Here is a 23,443-nt window from a genome sequence, read left to right as displayed (position 1 = left end):
ATGAAATCCAATGTAAGACGGAAGCTATCTGAAAAGGAAAAGATTCTGTCAAGTCTATCTTTTCCAAAAGCCATAGGAACACTTTTCACAACCTCATTGAGTTTAATTTAGTAACTAGCATTGGTGTGAATTTTCTAATGCACTAAAGGCTGCAAAAGGTTGCAGCTCACTGTTTTCAAACTTCAAACAAAAATTTCAAGGGGGGGATAAATGTGATAAATCTTCTCAAAGCCCATCATTAAGAATGATTACAAGAGATGTAAACGCCTTTGGCGAGTTGTCTTACAATAGAAATAGAAGCCAATCCACTAAAAGAACCGCCATGTAGGAAGGTCTTCAGACCAAACATCATCTTCTTCGCATTTTATCCACACCAATAACACTGTGTCAATCCTCTTAGGCAATCACAGAAAGATAAAGACAGAGAAATGCCCAATGATTAGAGAGCAAAAAATAAATTGAGATCATAATGTACATGTATCTAGCTCAACAGCATTTCTGGGGTCATAAAATCAGCATCTTTGGTCACTTGCCTGTGATGAAAGAATGCCTTAATGCTTGAGATACTGTCATTCTCTTCTCTGGATCAAAGACAAATATTTTTTCTAGAAGATCTTAGAAATTCGCCAACATCTTCGGATCCTCACCAGGGGAGCTTGTAATTAAGGAACCAATGTCTTTTTGCTTAATATTGAGAAGCAGCCTCTTCGCAGTCTGCAGACATAGTTTACAAGGCTAAATTAAAATGGGGGCAATGATGCTTCCCCTTTTTTTTTTCTTTTTTTTTTTGGGGGGGGGGGGGGGAAGAGGGTGGTTGCAGTAGTAGGAAAAACAATAGAAACGGTCACTGAAACATAATCACTACAGATTTCATTGACAAGTAACTTCTAACCTTCTTTGTAACAGGATCTTCTTCAGTAGCATGAAAATTCAAATCCTGGTCAAAATGCTGATCGGTAAATCCACCCTGTAGAAAAAGCAAGAGATGTTGAAATCAGCACAATCAATAAAAATAAGAATCATAACATAGTATTTCCATTCAATAACCTAAAATAATAAGCTAAAGATATTGATGACCATGGAAACAAAGATGCAAAAAATAAAGGGTTTAAACACCCCTCGTAAGGGTTGCAGGGAATCTGAAGAAAACAGATAAATGAAGTATAATACAAGTGGGAGTAAAATAACTCCACTACCACATTATAATACAAGTGGGAGTAAAATAACTCCTACCACATTATTATGCATTTTATAGCAAAAACCAAAAAAATGACAACCCACCCAGGGATAAATAACAAGAAATTTTATAAAGAACCAACAAGAACAAAGCAGAATAACCCTAAAAAATTAAAAGAAAAAAGATAAAACAACAAAGGAATAGCAATTCCATAGACATCTCAGTCCTAGATATTCCATTTTCTGTTCAGTAAATCATTGCAGCTTTACCAACCCACACCCTTCTAAGGATCAGAAGATGAAATTTTGCAAGAGTCAAGAGGGGAAAAAAGGGCAGAATGGTCAATTTCTGGACATTCCAGATCATTTTTTCTTTAAGGCAGTACACATGGCTTTTCCATAGGTCCAAGTGTCCAACAGACTACGTCAGGTCAAAGAGGTTTTCTTATAGGGCAATTGAAGTAGATACTTGATTGAGTTTACTTTTGATCTACAAAATCACCGTACTATAATACTCAGCTTTTTTTTATTTACATAAGTTGCAATACCAAGCAACTTTTTAGAAGTTTAGCATAAGTATGCAATTCCCTTTAAAATTAGCATAGTATGTTCATTTGCAATCAAATTTAAGTTTCATCAAGTTTAATTTGCTCGATGCAATAGTGTCGGGTTGTTTAATGGTTCAGATGTTAAATTGGAATCAGATTTTAGTTTCATCCACTTTAATTTGTTATTCATATTAAAGTGTTGGGTTGTCTAAGTGTTAATTGTTGTATTTGACTCCTAAATCCAGAGTTGCACTCAATTTTTTAACACGATAAAACTCCCAAACAAGGCAACTTCCTAAGAGGTCTTTACCTATTTTCTTTCGCTAGTTACTAAAAAATACTATTGCTTTATTGATGGATTCTGTGTTCTATCAATATCTTCGTGAAGATGTGATCACATTGAACCAACTGTAGATAAAGTACTAGAAGTCTCTAGATATGGTTCACCAGTGAAACCTTTTTCAATCTCACAAAGTCAAAATAAATAACAAATTTATAAGAAAAATAGAGGATAACATATAAAAAAAAAATTCTGTCAATCGCTGGACTACAATACATCGCCATGGAAAGCATCCATGAATGCCAAAACACATTTCTCTAATCGCAATCCCAGGCCATCGCTAAAAACCCATAACATACTGCTCATGTGGTGCATGTACAAATTACAAAAAAAAGGAGAGAACATGGGATTATCAGCAGGTCCAAAGTGGCCTCAATTGAACATGCTATCTCAGGCAGGACAAACCATATACTTCATTTGGGTATTCAAATCAGTTTTTGATTATACACGATTTTCCAGAAACCTAGTTCAGCTTTCTATTATCTACATTAAATGTTCAGCAAACAAAGAAGAAAACCAACACTTGTGAGAATGCAAGAGCTTAATGCAATTAGAGGGGAGCGGAAATAGAACGACATCTACAGTTTTACGAACTCCAGCAGGTCTCTCTCCGAAAATATCATCACAGAACATATCTGCTGATCTCTCACTCTACACAAATTGGTGAAATTGTGACTATGAACTTATGAAGCAGTAGAAATTAACATCTTAAAGTAATCGCAGTTATTATATCCAGGCTCAAAAAATTAAAAATAAACCATCCAAGGTCACATAAGGAATCAAAAGAAGTTCTGTAAAGGATAAGAAAGGTTAGTTTTGATCAATGAAGAAAAGAAAGACCTCACTATTCCCGGATTTGGAGTCCTCAAAGATGTTTCTGTAGATATCAAATGCGATAAAGGCGATTGGAGGCGGTGTCAATATGATGTTCTTGGATTCAACCAGCCACCAGGGGTCTTCTCTGATTTCTCCCTTAATTCTCACTTCGAGCTGAAAGATTTAAGCTTTCTTCCTTATAGTTCCTGAATCAATTTCCCCAATGATTCATAGATGAATGGAGATTCTTCATTCCCATGAGAACAATTATATAATTGTGATTGGCCCTTTGAGCTTGCAACCAGGTTTTTCCACCCATCCGGTCAATGTCAATCCTTCCACCCATCCAAACTCGATCCAATCATCCGAAGAACCATACCTTTTCAGATCTGTGGTTGCCTTCAAGATACCCTGCAGAAAGAATTAATAGACACATTAATGGACAAATTCAATCTGTATGAGAAGAAAGGAAAGTAAAGAAATGAAGAAACGAGAGGATAACCTGCATCTGAACGGTAATGGAATCAATGGTCTTGCAGGGACAACCGAATTTAATGGGACCGAGTAAGAAAGTCCCTTTTGGTATGAAAAGCTTCACAGAACCTGAAGATCCACATGCTGCTTTCCATGCCGCTGTGAAGGCATGCGTAAGTTAGAATGAAATTTAGGGTTAAAAATCTCTAAAACTTATCAAGATAAAAAAGAAGAATAAATTATTTATAGAGGAAAAAAGAATGGGAATTAAGCATAATTACTTTGCTATCGTCGTTTCGTCCATTGCCTTTAGCGCCGAAGCTCTTGACGTTGAAAGTGCCAAAGCCCTACTTCGTCGCTGCAATTCCTTTTTGTCCACCAGTTTTTCTTCCTCCTTCTGTGCCCGCTCTTCATCCGGTAACAATCCAGGTAAAGGAAGTGAAGCAAAGCAAGAAGATGGGGTTGCAAAGGGTGGGGGCAGATGAGTTTGCAGGAGGAGGAATAAGATGAAGAAGAATGAGAGAAGAAAAAGAAGCAGAGACGATCGTGTGAATTTCAGGCTGCCCTATGGGAAAAATGGTAAGCTCACACCCCATTAGGGGTATATTTGTCATTTTAAGGCATCAATCACCAACACGTCAGCAACTAACACGAATGGTCTAACAGACTGGGGATGAGTGTAACAAGTAACCTAATCTCAGGGGGTCACAGTGTATATATTAGAAACACAGGGGATCGTACTGTATTTAGGGCAAACCTCAGGGGGTCGCCGTGTAATTTACCCTAATAAAAAAACCAATCCTTGTCAAGGAATCTCTTACCCAAGACCTCCAGCCTAAAACATTGTTAGAATCAACCTAGCCTACCACATGAATAGAATTGAGCTTCTTCATTATATTAGCTAAATAGATGTTAATCATTGTTATACGGACACAACTCCAGCCTTATATTGGTCACATGTGCAAACCAGAAATGGTAAATGGAAAATATTTATATAGAGGAGGTGGCATCAGAGATACGTGCCACCTGTAGCTTCGTATGACTCATGTGCTTAAGCTGAATAATCACCACGCGCAATTTTACATACATCTTCCAGGCCAACTAAGGATTTTAAACTCAAATAGGCTCTAAAAACCCTATCAAGTTTCACACAAAAAAAATGCATAAAGATTAGCTTAAATGCTTCACTTCAAAATAGCACAAATTAAAATGTGCACTGCGAGGGAATGACTAAAAAATAAAGAAGAGAAAAGAGGAAGAAGGTAGAAATTCAATTGTGGCGACGATAAAAAAACCTGGTTGTCCCACCCACCAAGATGAACTTACAGGGACATGGGAGTCTCTGGCACTTCTCTTGGGATCAGTAGCAAAGAAAACAGTGTAGACAAGGATGAAAGTATCAATACATTCAGCTGCCAAACCCACACCTTTGCTGTAGCCATCGGCGATCTCGTTCGCCTCACCACCATACTGCACATAGTAAGACTTTTGGAAGGCCATTACTAGCCCTACACCACACATTGCACCCAAGAATTGTGCCACCATGTACATCACAGCATGGATTAGTGACAATTTATGGGCTAAGAAAAGCCCAAACGTCACTGCTGGGTTATTATGCCCTCCTGTACACAAACACAACTGTATAAAGGGAAAAAAGAGAGAGACGAGAGTTATTAATCATTACTTGAAAAAATTCCTTTCTCTTTAATGACTATCATTCATTTTAAATATAAGAAGGAAAATCAAATGAACCCAGTAGAACAAAGTGAAGCAAGGCATTGAAATTGAACAACAACCATCAATGAAAATGCCAACAGATAATAGTGGGCCACGCTGTATTGGACTGGGACTTTTATTGAGGTTTCGCCTGATGGAGCATCTTACCCCTCTATTGTTGTTGTATCATAATTTTCTTCTCTTTCCTAAAGGAACAAGGTTATCATTCACCCACGGTGAGTTGAGTGGAGCAAAAGTTCTCTAATAGAACATTTTTCCATGGGGATTAACAAGAGAATTGAGAATGCTTTCTATATCGCTTCTAATAATACTCTGTTTTCCAAGTAAAACAGGTGAACTTACGGGGACATGGGAGTCTCTAGCACTTTTCTTGGGATCAGTAGCAGAGAAAACATTGTAGACAAGGACGAAGGTACCAATAATTCCAGCTGCCAAACCCACACCTTTGCTGTAGCAATCGGAGATCTCGTTCACCCCACCACCATACTGCACATAGTAAGACTTTTGGAAGGCCTTTACAAGCCCTACACCACACCTCGCTCCCAAGCATTGTGCCACCATGTACATCACAGCACGGATTAGTGACACTTTAAGGGCTAAAAAAAGCCCAAACGTCACCGCTGGGCCAATATGCCCTCCTGTACACACACACACAATTGTTTATAATCAAATTGTAAACACCAGAAAACAGAGAAAGAAGCAAAAAAAATGGAATACCCACCAGAGATACCCGCGGTGCAGTAAACGAGGATGAAGATCATGAAACAAAACCAGAGGTGGATTATTCTTGGCAGCGGCAATGGTAGTATAGGCGCCTTCCATGTGGGGAGGGGTATTTAGGTAATAAAAAGGCGTTGTGAGAAGAAAAGGCTCCACAGAGGTGGATTGTTCTTGGCGACTTTGGAATTGGCTTCTGCAACTGCAAAGCATAGATGATTTTCAATAACGGCTTAGAAAATGGATTCTGATGAATATGGAACCGGTCCTTAATATGCTTGCTTTTGGAGCTCAATGAAGATAAAGGAGAGAAAAGAGGAAGAAGGCAATGCGAACAGAGTAGATTATAATCTTCAATTCGAAATAGCACAAATTAGAATGACTAAAAAATATGGAAGAGAAAAAGAGGAAGAAGGAAGAAATTCAATTGAGGCAGCGATCAAAAAACCCAGTTGTCCCAAGAAGTAGCGACGAGGTAATTTCCCTCGGGAATGAAACAAGAATTATGAACTCTGAACCATAGAAAAGAACAGAGATTATAAAATTGCAAGCAATTACACATAGAAGAAGCCACTGTGATGGCTACTATAGTAAGGGAGGGGTTGGGGGTACAAGAAGATGCATAGCACAGGCCTATTTTCCTGAATCAATTTCTTCTACCTTCGGTTTTGATGTTTTCAAAATTGAGCGGAACTTCTTTCTTCTTCTGTGGTTGGGTTAACCTGGTCTCGGGAACAGGAGAAGGGATTTCATTGATGGATGAGAAGAACCACCCCCTCAGCTTCGAAGAAAGAGTTGAAGTGACATTGATGATGGAAGAAGAAAAAGGGTTTGGTCTTCTGCAATTCGGAGGGGAGAGCAGATTGCAGCGAGTATAGAGGGGAGCGAATCTTAACTGATTTCATCTCATGACTCTATGGATTTTTCCCAGTCAGATTTATCAGTTCAGAATTTGAAGATGAGGCTTCTTCCTCCTCCTCATCCTCAACGGCTTCTTCTTCTTCCACGTCCACTACCTCCCTTATGTTTTTTTTTTTTCATCTCCTAACATTGAGATCCGAAAAACAGTGCTGATCTTAAATCCATAGAAGTTCACTTTCAGCTTGAACGGAATACAGCCATCAAATAATACTCCCAAAGTTCCAAGTTCCTCCTCTGCTCCTGCCCAATTCAAATTCCAATTGAAAACACCATCACCCATCTCTCTCTCTCCTTCTCTCACTCATGTTGTTTATGACTGATGAACCATTACAGAAAAATGGGTATTAAGTCCAGCAATACACTTTATCTGGGGAAGTCAGTGTTTCTTCCTCCCTCCTCCTCACGTTATTTGTTTATGACTGAATCAATATAGCAAATTGGGTATTCGATCAAATTATTTCAACTTAAAATGCACTTTATCTGGGAAAATCATGTTTCTATCACAAAATCATGCGGTACCTTTCAATTCAGAAGAGCTCAGAAGGAACCTTTGTGAAACCCGGTCAAATTTCCGAATAAATTTGAACTTTTGAAATCTGTGATTTCAGGTTCTGGTTCAATATTTGGCCATGCTAACCTCAAGTTGAGGGCCATCTTGACTAAGAAATTCAGACCTATCTCATGACTCGTCTGTAAAGGCATTCCGATCGAGCCAACTACGTGGCCTTAAATGAGTCGGAGGTGTCTAGCGGAAGACAACACATAAGCTTGCATCTTTGGATTGATGGCCTGCGAAGCCTCTCTCTGTCTTAGGCGAATCCCGGTAAGAATCCCATTTTATATGTATGTATGTTGTATTTTTAATTAATTAGTGTATTAGGGGCAGAATAGTAATTTTGACCTTATGGGACCCCGCACTGCAGCTACGTATGCAGTCGCTGGGCCAGGAAGCGGGGACCTCCCCTTAATTAAACTCAATGTAAGTATAATTTAAAATATATTTATATAACGTTTTGTACGACGAAATAGGGTTAGAAGGGTACTTTAGTAAAATTATCGCTTGTGGGACCCGGTTCCCAGTGGGGAATGCTGTTCCGACAATTACCCGTATTCGGATAACCTTTAATGTCGCCCGGCATCAAGTTATGGATAGAATAGACCAACAAATACGAATTCAAGTTTATAAACTATTTTAGAAATTAGTTTAAATCTAATTTCTGTCCAAAAGACAGATTTACCCCTTAGTGCTTAAGTTTCTATAAATATAACCCTCTTTACACTATTCATTATTCACCAACAAAGAGAAGAGGAACCAGAATCGTTCCAGCCTTGGAGAATAAGAAAGAAAGAAGAAAAAGAGAAGAAGAAGAAGGAAATAAGAAGCATACCTTGGAAATTCATCTCGGACTTGAGTTGGAAGCTTAGAGACCTCCATTAGAGACCTTGGAGCATAAAGGCAAGGCTGCCATCGTCCCTTCTTGCTGCTGATTTCAGGTAAGCTCTGAGAATCCCTGCTGTTTCCATCTCCTCCTCTAAATTTGATCTAATTTCAGCCTAGACTATGCCTAAATAGATTTCTGCCATTAAAGCTTTTAATCCAAGCTTAAACAGTGGAAGTTCCACCTAATTTCTTACTGTTTAGTGCTGTTTAGGTTCAGCTATGCCTGAATCTTCATGGCTGTACCTCTAATCAGCCCAGTTGCTGTTTCTAATGGCAAACCATAAACCCTAAGTCAACTAATTTGGGTTTAAATTATGAAATCCCTAAATTAGGAAGCCAAATATGAAATTAGAAACCCAATTCTCTGCTGATTTACTCAATTAACAAACCCTTGATAATCAATTTGGGTTAATTTGTTAAACCCCTCAAATTGATTTTTCAATTTTGGAATTAATCATGAAATTGGACCCTCAATTAAATGGACCCACCTTAGAATTAGGTGAAACCATGAAATTAAGCCCATGCATGTCAAGATCTGACCATTAGGAACAAGATCCCAATTCTGCCCTCTCGAATCCGGTTCAATATTTTTGGACAGAAATGCCCCTAGACCCTTGGTTAGACCTTAGGCTGCCTTCGACCCTAACACTTGATCTTTTCTAATGTTTTAGGACTGTGTTGGGCTGTATACTCTATTCTTGCCTGTATTGCTGGGATCTTTGAAGGGTAACTGAATTAGTCTAGTCTGCAACTTGGTAAGGGAATTCGACTTTAATTTTGGAGTGTTTACCATTTTAATTTGTTATTGTTCTGATTTCCATGTCATGCATCATCAAAATTATCCTGTTCATATAGTTTATTAGCTTTTATTTACTGCATTAGAATCTGCATGTGAATTAGGTTGCATTGGCATCTTGCATTTGACGATATTTACTTATTCTGATGATTATTCTGGAGAAATACTGTTCTATTTAAATTCAGCTATTCATACATGTGCTATCATGCATAGTTTGCACTTGGGCTAGGCTGTTATATCATAACCCAAGATTACGCCCCTTACCAACGGGGTAAGGTGTTGGACAACCCGTGGTACAGCCGAAGGGTATGCCGGGTACCATTCACATCCCATGTTAGCGTGTGTACTCGCCGTGGGAATAAACAGATAGGGTTGGTCATTGAGGGTCATTGGGTTAGGCGCCTGGTGATATGCTTTCTGGCGGGTCCTCACCGTGGTAGAATGGTTTCGCTCGGGTGACCGACGTTTGGAGCTGCGGTGTCATGCTTTCCGATTGGTCATTGGGGTCTGTTGGGTTAGCCGCCTTGTGTCATGCTTTCTGGCGGGTTCTCTTCGAGGTTAGCATCTACCACAGTAGTACTTATACCACATAAGACTTAGTATCCATGTTAGGAGCATGCTAGATTAACACATTCATCATGAATTATTGTGTTGTGTTTTGCATGCATTTCCTTACTGGGCTCGATTGAGCTCACCCCGTGGATATCCCTATTTTTCGAGTGATTTAATTACTTTTAATGATGGATTTGCGGCGCTGGGTTTGAAGTGCACGATACTTCGTGCGCATGTGATGATTGCGAATCTTCGATCTTGCTAACAATCAGGGGCTATCTCCCCACTCTTTTATGCTTATAAATATTTCTATATTGATATAATATAGTTTTTGTATAGTTTTACCCTGTAGTACCTTTGAGAACTGTATAGTAGTATCACAAGCTTTGTCCTTTATATAAATGAAATATCACATGTACTTCTCTTACTACGATGTTACCTTTATTATTTAATTGTTTCAGCTGCCTGACATCGTATTTGTGAGCAATGATTGTAAATAGGGTACTGCGCTTGTGATCCTTGGGGATTGGTTGGATGTCGAGATATCCCGACACTTGGCCCTTATTAACCGGGCGGGTGTGACATTTAAGTGGTATCGAGCCTTTGTGCTCTACTCCTATTTACAATCAAGTTCACAGTACAACAGCTCTTAGACTCATTGATCTGAAGGTGAGTCTACTTAGGATGAATAAAAGCTTCAACTAAAAGCTACAACTAAAGTAACATTTTTTTTTATTATTTTATTTGATTGTATAACACAAGAGATTAAATAGAAAAAAATAAAAACTTTATAAGTAAATTGTGTCATTATCTGATAGTTACAACTTTTTACGGACTTTAAGGAAGTACAAATTCCTACAGGAACAATCAAGGAAGTAAAATAAAAGCTAGACTAGGATGCATAAGTCATCACTATCAGGTGGTGGTGGGCCCATAACCCACCGGTCCCAGGGATCTCCACCGCTGAATACAATTAACCCGAGCGAAGTCCCTCCTCACGCCAAAGAGACCTTGTCTCATGGATCTCTAAGCTCTCAAACCGGCTAAAGAGCTGTCCCCAGGAGTACCATCTGCAGGAACAGCCGCAATGCAGACGAGGAAGAAGCATACGCACGACCACGTGAAGGGTGTCGAGGAGGAGGAAGTAGATCTCTGCGTGCCTCGTATGTCCTCTCTCGTAGCATCCTCAACATCGAGTAGTCTGTCCCACGTGTCGGTGCAATGGGATGACCAAGTTCTGGAGAAAAAGGTCAAGTTCTATACCCATCTTCACTAGGGTAATCCGGTTGATCTTCAAGACTTCACCCCGAAGCCTCCTCATTCAATAGGTTTACACCAAACGGGAAATACCTTGGTGTGTAGCCTCCCCAGAATGATTTCCACGCCCAGGTTATCATGCAAGTGTGCTACTGCATGCATGATGGCGTCAAGAAGGCAAATCTGGTATCCTCGTATAGAGACAAGATGTGGCAAGGATCTCAGATTGTGGACAACTCAGTCCGGTGAGCACTCTTCTGGACTACATTGTGTCCACAAATTCTAGATAAGACACGGGCCGATGGAAGCAAGTCCAACTCGATTTCATCCTCTCATAGAACTTGCCATTAGTGAATATACCCATTCCCTGTTCTTCATCGCCCAGGGAACTCGGATGCATCAAAGACTGGAGGCGTACCTCCACTCCCCTTCATAAGATATCTTTTGAATATTAGCTAATCGGGCTGTGCTGAAAGAGATGGGCATGTCTTTCACATAAGAGTTGATGTTGAACTCTTCTCCTTCATACCGGTAAGATTGATTGCTCAAAAGAGTCGCACCAGTCGAGGGTAGCAATGTCTCTCCGGTTGTAGCATAGATAACCACCCTAGTTTCTCAAATCTTTCCTCAATTTTGAATGGGATATGGTCAACCAAGACTACATTCCTTTCTTCTTCCACTTTCAGGAAGATCCTTAGGTTGAATTCAGCTGGAACTGTAGCTGCACCTCTACCTCTCCCTCCACGGCCTTGAGTTGCAGTAATTTATGGTAAATGCTGCAAATTTAAGAAGAAAATTATTTAGGTAAAGTCTAGGACAATAACAAAATTTGAGGTAAGATTGTTAAATATATTAGGTACTAAGGTAGGAAGCCTATCAATATGTCTAGGTAAACTAATTTTGTAGGAATACATTTGGAATATATAAAATCTGTTTAGATTCCAATATAAGTATAAATAGATGCAACCACAAAAAAAAAAAAAAAAGGGTAGTATAAGGAGAGAAAGTAATTATATAAGAATCATAGTACATTAATATAGCATTAGATAGAACACGTGCAAAACATGTAGTAAACTTTAAAAAACTTAATAAGAAAATATTAAGAACTAGGTAATCTTATGATTAACACTGTACTATGTTTAAAATGAACAAAAATAATACCTAATATTAAGACCTAACACATTCACAATGATAGATAAGAATCAACAATGTACCTTAGCTAAAACCTAAGATGAAAGGAAGAAAATATAAGAAATGCATAAAGTTCAACAAAGAATAAAAGAAATACATGTTAATGGAGTAAAAGAGTAAATACTTACCTAAAATCTAGGAAAAATGTGAGCCATAGTTAGGTTTTGAGAAGAAGAACAAAAATGTATAAAAGTTCTAAGTTTAGAACACTTACTTTAGATGTGGAGGAGTGGATCTTATAATTTAAGCTCTTATTAGTGTTATAGGAACCCTAGACTAACCTTAGGAGAAGTTAGAAAGTGTTAGTGAAGAGAAAGAAATGAAGTTTGATGTGTTTTGAGTGGGTTTTACAAAGCCTGTTTTGCTGCGGACGATCCTTGGATTGGTGTCAATCCGGATAGTATAGGTCTGAATCCGGGACACCCAAATTCCTTATTGAGCTGCGACTCCACTCCGGATGCATCCGACTCATTTTCTGCGCATCCGCCCCAATTAGACTTTGCATCCGCCCACCCAAATGGTTTTAAAAATAAAATAAATAAATAGAACTGTGTTACATCAAAATAATGAAATATATAGAAAATAAAATAAGATTAAACATGCATATTGTATATACATTTGTATATATATATATATGTATTAAAAGTATATATATTAATGTACTAAGTGTGAATAGAGAAAGAAACTAAATACATTATGACACTAAGATGTGCATTCTTGTGTTATCATAATTATTAATAATGAATATAGTGTATGATTTGGTTTCTTATGTAATTGTAATATATGTAAAGTACTATATGATGCTAATGTTTCTTTTTAGGAACTCGCCACGATAGTCATTACCTTTGCATCTCAATAACGAGTTATATATTGAGTATCTAGGGTAAGTAAGCAAAAATAAAAGACCTAGGAATGCTAGTTTAGGCATCCATCAAACGCCTTATAGGCATTAAAATAACAAGCCCTTCTTAAAATTTTTGAATTCCTTCACTTTTAAACATAATGCAATAAAAGCCAAGAACAATTGAAAACAAAAAAAAAGTTGGAATTGAAGGATGTGGCAAAACTTTGCTCAACAATAGGTATGGGTGGAGTAATGGGTCCCCGAATGTCCCCTCCGTTATTGGGAGTGAGCAATAGGGATTCCATCAATATTCCAATTCATCCTACAATTGAGTTAGGTATTGCATAACCAGAAGAGAAAGTCTTCATAATGGAAAACCCTATAAGCAAGAATTATATATACCTATACACTACAACCTAAACCCTAAAAAAAAAAATATTGATAAAATATAATAATCGAATTATATGAAAATATAATGAACATTATAGAATTTAGATAAAAGAAGAACAGAAATGAACACTAAAGAATAAGAAGAACAAAAATAATGACGATAATAATAATAATAATAATGAGAATATTTTCCTTGTACTTTTAGGTTTAGGTACTTTGTCGATATGGTGGACCGAGCCTTGTGATGAATTGTTCCCAAGTTACCTTAGATACTCTAGACCCCTCCTCTCAGTATATTCTTGTGTGTTTAGGAAAAAATAGGAGAGTTTTGGAAAAGAGGATAATGTCTTTGGTCGGTTTAGATATCGTTCCGACCAAACAGTCAACAAAAGCCATCGACACAGTAGATTTATACGATAACCAAAACAGAAACGACTTAAGGATGTAAGTCGCTGATGTTTTGAAGTAACCTCAACTGTTCGGATTGCTAGGTGCATCAATTTCGAGGACGAAATTCTTATAAGGTTGGAGAATGTGAAACCCGGTCAAATTTCCGAATAAATTTGAACTTTTGAAATCTGTGATTTCGTGTTCGTTCAATATTTGGCCATGCTAACCTCAAGTTGAGGCCATCTTGACTAAGAAATTCAGACCTATCTCATGACTCGTCAGAAGGCATTCGATCGCCCAACTACCGTGGCCTTAAATGAGTCGGAGGTGTCAGCGGAAGACAACACATAAGCTTGGCATGCTTGGATTGATGGCCTGCGAAGCCTCTCTCCGTCTTAGGCCGAATCCCGTAAGAATCCCATTTTATATGTATGTATGTTGTATTTTTAATTAATTAGTGTATTAGGGGCAGAATAGTAATTTTGACCTTATGGGATCCCGCACTGTAGCTACTCGTGTGCAGTGCTCGCTAGCCGGACAGGCGGGACCTCCCCTTAATTAAACTCAATGTAAGTATAATTTAAAATATATTTATATAACGTTTTGTACGACCAAATAGGGTTAGAAGGGTACTTTAGTAAAATTATCATTGTGGGACCCAGTTCCCGATGGGGAATGCTGTTCCGCACAATTACCCGTATTCGGATAACCTTTAATGTCGCCCGCATCAAGTTATGGATAGAATAGACCAACAAATACGAATTCAAGTTTATAAACTATTTTAGAAATTAGTTTAAATCTAATTTCTGTCCAAAAGACAGATTTACCCCTTAGTGCTTAAGTTTCTATAAATATAACCCTCTTTACACTATTCATTATTCACCAACAAAGAGAAGAGGAACCAGAATCGTTCCAGCCTTGGAGAATAAGAAAGAAAGAAGAAAAAGAGAAGAAGAAGAAGGGAAATAAGAAGCATACCTTGGAAATTCATCTCAGACTTGAGTTGGAAGCTTAGAGACCTCCATTAGAGACCTTGGAGCATAAAGGCAAGGCTGCCATCGTCCCTTCTTGCTGCTGATTTCAGGTAAGCTCTGAGAATCCCTGCTGTTTCCATCTCCTCCTCTAAATTTGATCTAATTTCAGCCTAGACTATGCCTAAATAGATTTCTGCCATTAAAGCTTTTAATCCAAGCTTAAACAGTGGAAGTTCCACCTAATTTCTTACTGTTTAGTGCTGTTTAGGTTCAGCTATGCCTGAATCTTCATGGCTGTACCTCTAATCAGCCCAGTTGCTGTTTCTAATGGCAAACCATAAACCCTAAGTCAACTAATTTGGGTTTAAATTATGAAATCCCTAAATTAGGAAGCCAAATATGAAATTAGAAACCCAATTCTCTGCTGATTTACTCAATTAACAAACCCTTGATAATCAATTTGGGTTAATTTGTTAAACCCCTCAAATTGATTTTTCAATTTTGGAATTAATCATGAAATTGGACCCTCAATTAAATGGACCCACCTTAGAATTAGGTGAAACCATGAAATTAAGCCCATGCATGTCAAGATCTGACCATTAGGAACAAGATCCCAATTCTGCCCTCTGAATCCGGTTCAATATTTTTGGACAGAAATGCCCCTAGACCCTTGGTTAGACCTTAGGCTGCCTTCTGACCCTAACACTTGATCTTTTCTAATGTTTTAGGACTGTGTTGGGCTGTATACTCTATTCTTGCCTGTATTGCTGGGATCTTTGAAGGGTAACTGAATTAGTCTAGTCTGCAACTTCAGGTAAGGGAATTCTGACTTTAATTTTGGAGTGTTTACCATTTTAATTTGTTATTGTTCTGATTGCCATGTCATGCATCATCAAAATTATCCTGTTCATATAGTTTATTAGCTTTTATTTACTGCATTAGAATCTGCATGTGAATTAGGTTGCATTGGCATCTTGCATTTGCACCGATATTTACTTATTAATGCGATGATTATTCTGGAGAAATACTTGTTCTATTTAAATTCAGCTATTCATACATGTGCTATCATGCATAGTTTGCATGGCTAAGGTGTTATATCATAACCCAAGACTACGCCCCTTACCAACGGGGGTAAGGTGTTGGACAACCCGTGGTACAGCCGAAGGGTATGCCGGGGTACCATTCACATCCCATGTTAGCGTGTGTACTCATTGTGGGAATAAACATGAGGGTTGGTCATTGAGGGTCATTGGGTTAGCCGCTGGTGATATGCTTTCTGGCGGGTCCTCACCGTGGTAGAATGGTTTCGCTCGGGTACCGACGCGTTGGAGCCGCCTGTGTCATGCTTTCCGAGTTGGTCATTGGGAGTCCGTGGGTTAGCGCCGCCTTGTGTCATGCTTTCTGGCGGGTTCTCTTCGAGGTTAGCATCTACCACAGTAGTACTTATACCACATAAGACTTAGTATCCATGTTAGGAGCATGCTAGATTAACACATTCATCATGAATTATTGTGTTGTGTTTTGCATGCATTTCCTTATGGGCTCGATTGAGAGCTCACCCCGTGGATATCCCTATTTTTCGGTGATTTAATTACTTTTAATGATGGATTTGGCGCTGGAGTTTGAAGTGCACGATACTTCCGTGCGCATGTGATGATTGCGCAATCTTCCGATCTTGGCCTAACAGTCCAGGCTATCTCCCCACTCTTTTATGCTTATAAATATTTCTATATTGATATAATATAGTTTTTGTATAGTTTTACCCTGTAGTACCTTTGAGAACCGTATAGTAGTATCACAAGCTTTGTCCTTTATATAAATGAAATATCACATAGACTTCTCTTACTACTGATGTTACCTTTATTATTTAATTGTTTCCGCTGCCTCTGATTACTGTATTTGTGAGCAATGATTGTAAATAGGGTACTGCACTTGTGATCCTTGGGGATTGGTTGGATGTCAGAGATATCCCGCCACACTTGGCCCTTATTAACTGGGCCGGGGTGTGACAACCTTCCTCAGCCACTTACCTGCAGATGATCAATTAGATTAATCATCCTACATCAAAGGAAAAGGAAAGTAAATATGTAAGAGGAAAGAGAGATTCCTTTTTCTTTTGTGAAAGGATGTCAGAATCACTTTTATGTCTTGTTTGTAATTTAGATTCTTGTTCCATTTGGCCAAGCAAACACGAAGTCCAACAGAAAGAGATAATGTGCACATATGAAGGTTCAACCCAGTTACTTGATTCACAATATGATCTACCTGGGTTCAAGCTCGGAGATTTTCACAAGCAATAACTGCTCCCTTTCAGAAGCAGTTGTGTCGACCTGTCAATTGAGAAAATAAAGAACAATTTACACTTAACTTGCCATCACATGAGACATACATAAAGAGAACTATAACAAAGAATTAATATCAAAAAGAAAGAATTGAACAGTAACATCATGCTTCAGAGCTTATAGAGAGCATTGGAAAATAACATTTCACATAGAGATGCTATTGAGACCTAGTAGAATAGGCAAACATATGGCATACAATTCTTTTAATAAGAAAAAAAATACTGAGTAAACCAGTGAACGGCTGTTTCTTTAAAGTACTGGTGAGTTTATTAAAGAAGAGAAACAGGCTGACAACAGCAATTTTTCTGATAGGAATAACGATGAAAACTCGGATCATAACAAAAATAATAATAATAATAAAACCCATCCTTGCCTAGGGAGTCCACCGAATCATTAGTGGAAGTTGGGATACCCAAAAATGATGCAATTGATGCAGCCGTCTACCCCCCTAGTTTCTCTAAAATGTCAAATATTGTCAAGGAATCTCTTACCCATGACCTCCAGCCTAAAACATTGTTAGAAACAACCTAGCTTACCACATGAATAGAATTAAGCCTCTTGATTAATATCAGCTAAATAGATGTTAATCATTGTTATACGGACACAGCACCAGCCTTATATTGGTCACATGTGCAAACCAAAAAGGTCAATGGAAGATATTTATATAGAGGAGGTGGCATCAGAGATACGTGCCAGCTGTAGTTTCATACGACTCATGTGCGTAAGATGAATAATCACCACGTGCAATTTTACATACATCTTGCATGGCCAACTAAGGATTTTAAACTCAAATCGGTTCTTAAAACCCTATCAAGTTTCACACATAAAAAGAAATGAATAAAGATTAGATTACAAGCTTCAATTCAAAATAGCGCATATTAGAATGTGCACTACGAAGGAATGACTAAAAAATCAAGAAGAGAAAAGAGGAAGAAGGAAGAAATTCAATTGTGGCGGCGATAAAAAAAACCTGGTTGTCCCACCCACCAAGGTGAACTTATAGGGACATGGGAGTCTGTGGCGCTTCTCTTGGGATCAGTAGCAAAGAAAACAGTCTAGACAAGGATGAAAGTATCAAAAAATTCTGCTGCCAAACCCACACCTTTGCTGTAGCCATCGGCGATCTCGTTCACCCCACCACCATACTGCACATAGTAAGACTTTGGAAGGCCTTTACTAGCCCTACACCATACATTGCACCCAAGCATTGTGCCACCATGTACATCACAGCACGGATTAGTGACACTTTATGGGCTAAGAAAAGCCCAAACGTCACTTCTGGTTTATTATGCCCTCCTGCATACGCATACAATCGCTTTAGAGGGAAAAAAGAGAGAGACGAGAGTTATTAATCATTATTGAAAAAATTCCTCTCTTCAATGACTATCTTTCTTTTTTAAATATAAGAAAGAAGGGATACAGAGAATAACCTAAGCATAGCAATTGAAACAAAAACAAAATAAGGAAAATAAAATGAACCCAATAGAACAAAGTGAAGCGAGGCATTGAAATTGAAAAAAATCACCAATGAAAATGCCGACAGATAATAGTGGGCCTCGCTGTATTGTACTAGGACTTTTATCGAGGTTTTGCCTGATGGAGCACCTATGTCCTAGAAAAACCAAAAAGCATTGTTATACACCACAGAATGAAGAGACAACACTAAACCTATGTTTCCTATCTGGAAAACATGAAAAAGTTAAAACGACTAACCAATTCGAACATTAACTGCAACACTGCAACCTCTCATCGCCAGTGCAAAAGCCTCCAGAACCACCAAACCATAGATCATATGTAATGCAGTTTCACAAAAAATAATGAGGGCAAACAGAACAAAGGTTTCTAATCATAATTAATCCCCCCTTGTTCTCTGTTGATTCTGATCTTCTAACACTGCTTTAACACCTGCTGTTACTTCTTTCCACCCCTGCTCTGTTTCTGTTAGTTCCCATATCAGCCCTGATCACACCCTGCTATTATTAGCGAGAAATATCTGCCCTGTTTTAACCACTGATAAGTTTGATCTAAAGGGTCACGCAAACCAAGTTTCTCCTCCAACTTCTCAAGGGTACTTCTGGAATTCTATTTGGGATAGATTTATTTTGAAAGATATTCTCTCACCTATGGAAGTTGAAAAGTCAAAGATGCTTTGATTTTATTGCTTGGAGAAGATATCTACAAAGAAAAGGAAGCACTTGTTAGAATTGGAAGTTTACTTTTCTAGAAATAGAAGGTCTATGTAAACAATATTCTCTTCTTCTTCTTTCTATTTTTTTCTTTTTTCTTAGGATTCAAGGCATTGTAAAAGAGGAATGAGAAGAGAATATTCTCTTTTCTTAGGGAATATTTCTCCTACACTTTCCTCTTCTCTCTTCTCCTCTCTTCCCCCTATAAATACCCCTTGCCCTTTGGGTTGTAAGAAGTTAGTTTTTTAGTTAAGTTTTTAGTTAGTTTCTAGTTCAATTTTAATTCAGTTTTTTAGTATAATTTTTACTTCATTCACTTAGTGAAATTTTCTCTTCTTTTCCTATTTTTGGCTTAAGTTCTTAGTTTTGATTTCATAAGTCTAGTTTAATGGTTGTAATAGTTTTAGTTTTAAACTTCCTAGTCTAAGTTCCTATGTTGATGACAAGACATGGAGATTTAGAAGAGGAAGCCATGGTGAGTTTATTTAAGTATTCAAGCACATCAAGGTATCTCATTCTTTAAACCCTTAATCTCATTCTCCCTCTCCTCTATCTCTCTCTATCTTCTTCTTCTTCTCCCTCTATTTCTTTTATTTTTATTTTTTTTTTATATGGCTGTGGTTTGTGGATGCACTTTTATTCCCTTATTCCTTTTTATGTGGTTGTTATGTGTGGTTGCATTTTTATTCCTTTCAATTTGCGTTAGTCTGATAGGTTAGATGCTCATGTGTTAGGACGTCAATTTAATCCCTTAATTTTGTTAGATGCTTATGAGTTAGGATGCATTAATTTTTATTAATTTAATTAGTTTAATTTAACACTTTAATTTGGTTCACTTTGTATTACTTTTAAGTTAGTTAAATAGAGTGGCGTATATCTCCTCGTGTTCGACCCGTAGCTACGATTGACCCGTACGCTTGCGGTATTATTTTAACTCAAACAGTGTCATTATTGCGTTATAGCCACCTCTTCAGGATCACCCTTCCCAGCCTTGAGGTCCTTTGCACGAACTACTGTCGAAAAAACACATTTCCCATGGGCTGCAGTAACTTCATACCTACCGTCAAATATTTCTCCAAATAGATAGCCTGCACAGAGAATATGTGAATACCATGAAGAGAAAATAACAAAGTACAATTCCTGCAAAAGATAGGTCAACCCGAAATCCAGTTGATACCAAAGAGACATAATAGTTCTTTTGCTTGCATATGACAAAAGAAAATAACGAAAGGTTTGATGAAGGACTTACTGTCATAACCCTCTGCATCGTCCCAGTTGTCAGGAAGACCACTTCTTTCAAGATGCAAACCATCTCTTTTCCCTGCAAAAATTACTAAGCATGAGGATAACTGTTCAAGACAAAATCAGTGAAGAATAGAAGTCATTTGCGAGGGGTGGGGGAAGAGAGAGAGAGAGAGCAACCACTGTATCTGATAAATGAAGTATAATACAAGTGGGAGTAAAATAACTCCACTACCACATTATTATGCATCTATAGCAAAAACCAAAAACATGACAACCCACCCAGGGATAAATAACAAGAAATTTTATAAAGAGCCAACAAGAGCAAAGCAGAATAACACTAAAAAATTAAAATAAAAAAGATAAAGCAACAAAGGAATAGCAATTCCATAGACATCTCAGTCCAAGATATTCCATTTTCAGTTCAGTAAATCATTGCAGCTTCACCAACTCACACCCTTGTAAGGATCAGAAGATGTAATTTTGCAAGAGCCTAGAGGGAAAAAAGGGCAGAGTGGTCAATTTCCGGACATTCCAGATCATTTTTTCTTTAACGCAGTACACATGGCTTTTCCATAGGTCCAACAGACTACGTCAGGTCAAAGAGGTTTTCTTATAGGGAAACTGAACTAGATACCTGAAAGAGTTTATACTTTTGATCTACAAAATCACTGTACTATAATATCCAGCTTTTTTTTATTTAAAAAAGTTGCAATACCAAGCAACTTTTTAGAAGTTCAGAACAAGTATGCAATTCCCTTTAAAATTAGCATAGTATGTTCATTTGCAATCAAATTTAAGTTTCATCAAGTTTAATTTGCGAGATGTAATAGTGTCGGATTGTTTAATGGGTCACATGTTAATTTGGAATCAGATTTAAGTTTCATCCACTTTAATTTGTTATTCATATTAAAGTGCTGGGTTGTCTAAGTGTTAACTGTTGTATTTGACTCCTAAATCCAGAGTTGCACTCAATTTTTTAACACAATAAAACTCCCAAACTAGGCAACTCCCTAAGAGGTCTTTACCTATTTTCTTTCGCCAGGTACTAAAAAATACTATTGCTTTATTGATGGATTTTGTGTTCTATCAATATCTTCATGAAGATGTGATCACATTCAACCAACTATAGATAAAATCCTAGAAGTCTCTAGCTATGGTTCACCAGTGAAACCTTTTTCAATCTCACAAAGTCACAATAAATAACAAATTTATAAGAAAAATAGAGGAGAACATATAAAAGAAATATTCAGTCAATCGCTGGATTACAATACATCGCTATGGAAAGCATCCATGAATGCCAAAACACATTTCTCTAACCGCAATCGAAGGCCATCACTAAAAACCCATAACATACTACTCATGTGGTGCATGTACAAATTACAAAAAAAAGGAGAGAACAGTGGATTATCAGCAAGTCCAAAGTGGCCTCAGTTGAACATGCTATCTCAGGTAGGACAAACCATATACTTCATTTGGTTATTCAAATCAGATTTCTATATACACGATTTTCCAGAAACCTAGTTCAGCTTTCTATTATCTACAATAAATGTTCAACAAACAAAGAATAAAACCAACACTTTGAATGTGAGACTGCAAGAGCTTAATGCAATTAGAGGGGAGAGGAAATAGAATGACATCTACAGCTTTACGAACTCCAGCACGTCTCTCTCCGAAAATATCATCACAGAACATATCAGCTGATCTCTCACTCTGCACAAATTGGTGAAACTGTGACTATGAAGCAGTGCAAATTAACATCTTAAAGTAATCGCAGTTATTATATCCAGGCTCAAAAAATTAAAAAATATACCATCCAAGGTCACATAAGTAATAAAAAATATACCATCCAGCTAACCTAGGGACAGGCTTTTTATTTTTCTTTCCTCCCCTCGGGGCCCCTTGTTTTCTCTTCTCTTTTGGTAATGAAATTCTTATTCATCCAAAAAAAAAAGAAGTAATCAAAAGAACCATGGTAGACAAGCTTGGGGTTGATTCATGCAAATCATGCTTACCCACGAATGCAAGAAATTTAAAAAATATCTAATTGTTAATTTGTCATCTACAAACCTTCGGAGTCCCATCCCTTAAGCTCCCAGCACCAGAAGTGCTCTCATGTGCCAAAGTTCCATTATGTGAAGGTAATTTTCATACAGAAAATGTAGGCTCAGGGACATCAACCTCGGGACTGTCATTCCTACCCTCAGAAGCGACAGATGTAGAATTAACCGCTTTTGGAGGAAGTATCTGTTCTGCTGCCTTGTCGACATTGAGAGAACCATTCTCTGATCCAAAGCATTTATGGTTTAGTATGAACAATGAATAAAGGCCACAAAGAAAGCAGTCATAAACTATAAATGAAACTCCGAAACATCAAAATACAGAAAATACAATTAGCATGGAAGTGGACGACACCTTTAGTTGAGGCTTGACCATGAGGTACAACCTGCTTTTGTGACTGTTGTTGCTGTTGTTTATATTTTTCTAGTATGGCTTGCCTTCTTTTCCTGTTCTCCTCCTTAATTCTGTCAACATCCTCCTCTTCTTGTTCCACTAGTTGTAATGAAACCCTATCTTCATAATCTTCTTCTATCTCTTCATCTCTAAAAGCAGAGAGCAGAATACAAGAAAATTTTGAAGTAAGCTAGGATACATCCAATGTTTAAATGAAATTGTATACCTTAGGGGTTTCTTTTCACGCCTTTCCAGTTCATCATCCATGATACTGGGCACCTTCACTGGTTCTTTTTTTCCTTTCCTGTAGTGGTGATCTGGTTCATCTTTCAAATGCCTGGAATCTTTCGACCTATCTTGACCACCATATGCATCATTATGATAATCATATAGATGTCTGCCCACCCAACCACTCTCAGCCTCCCTACCTCTATCTTTATCCTGAATTCTTTCCCTCTCCCCCATCCCCCTCCCTATTCCTTTACCTATCTCTCTCCCTGTCCCAGACCTTCTCCCTGTCCTTGTCTTGATCCTTCTCCTTCTCTCTCTCCCTCTCTTCTAAAAATAATTATGAAAAACTCAGTCTAAGAACTGAACTAAGATTCAAAACCCAAAATCCAAAGCCAAACTAGAAGATTGAGCCCGACATACCAAA

At 37.9% G+C, this 23,443-nt stretch overlaps 1 long non-coding RNA gene and 1 pseudogene across 1 annotated transcript; both read right to left on the bottom strand.

Moving 5' to 3' along the window:
- The window catches only part of LOC122647253, a 51,382-nt pseudogene that overhangs the window by 15,622 nt on the left and 12,317 nt on the right, over nucleotides 1-23,443 (bottom strand).
- On the bottom strand, nucleotides 608-980 carry LOC122647262. The gene is made up of 2 exons (XR_006330834.1): nucleotides 893-980; nucleotides 608-714 (listed from the first exon to the last, which is right to left on the bottom strand). It is a non-coding gene; the product is annotated as an uncharacterized LOC122647262 (long non-coding RNA).

The sequence above is a fragment of the Telopea speciosissima genome, unplaced genomic scaffold (genome assembly GCF_018873765.1).
Source record: "Telopea speciosissima isolate NSW1024214 ecotype Mountain lineage unplaced genomic scaffold, Tspe_v1 Tspe_v1.0015, whole genome shotgun sequence".
In the NCBI taxonomy this organism is placed as follows: domain Eukaryota; kingdom Viridiplantae; phylum Streptophyta; class Magnoliopsida; order Proteales; family Proteaceae; genus Telopea; species Telopea speciosissima.
This window is presented reverse-complemented; position numbering and strand designations above follow the sequence as displayed.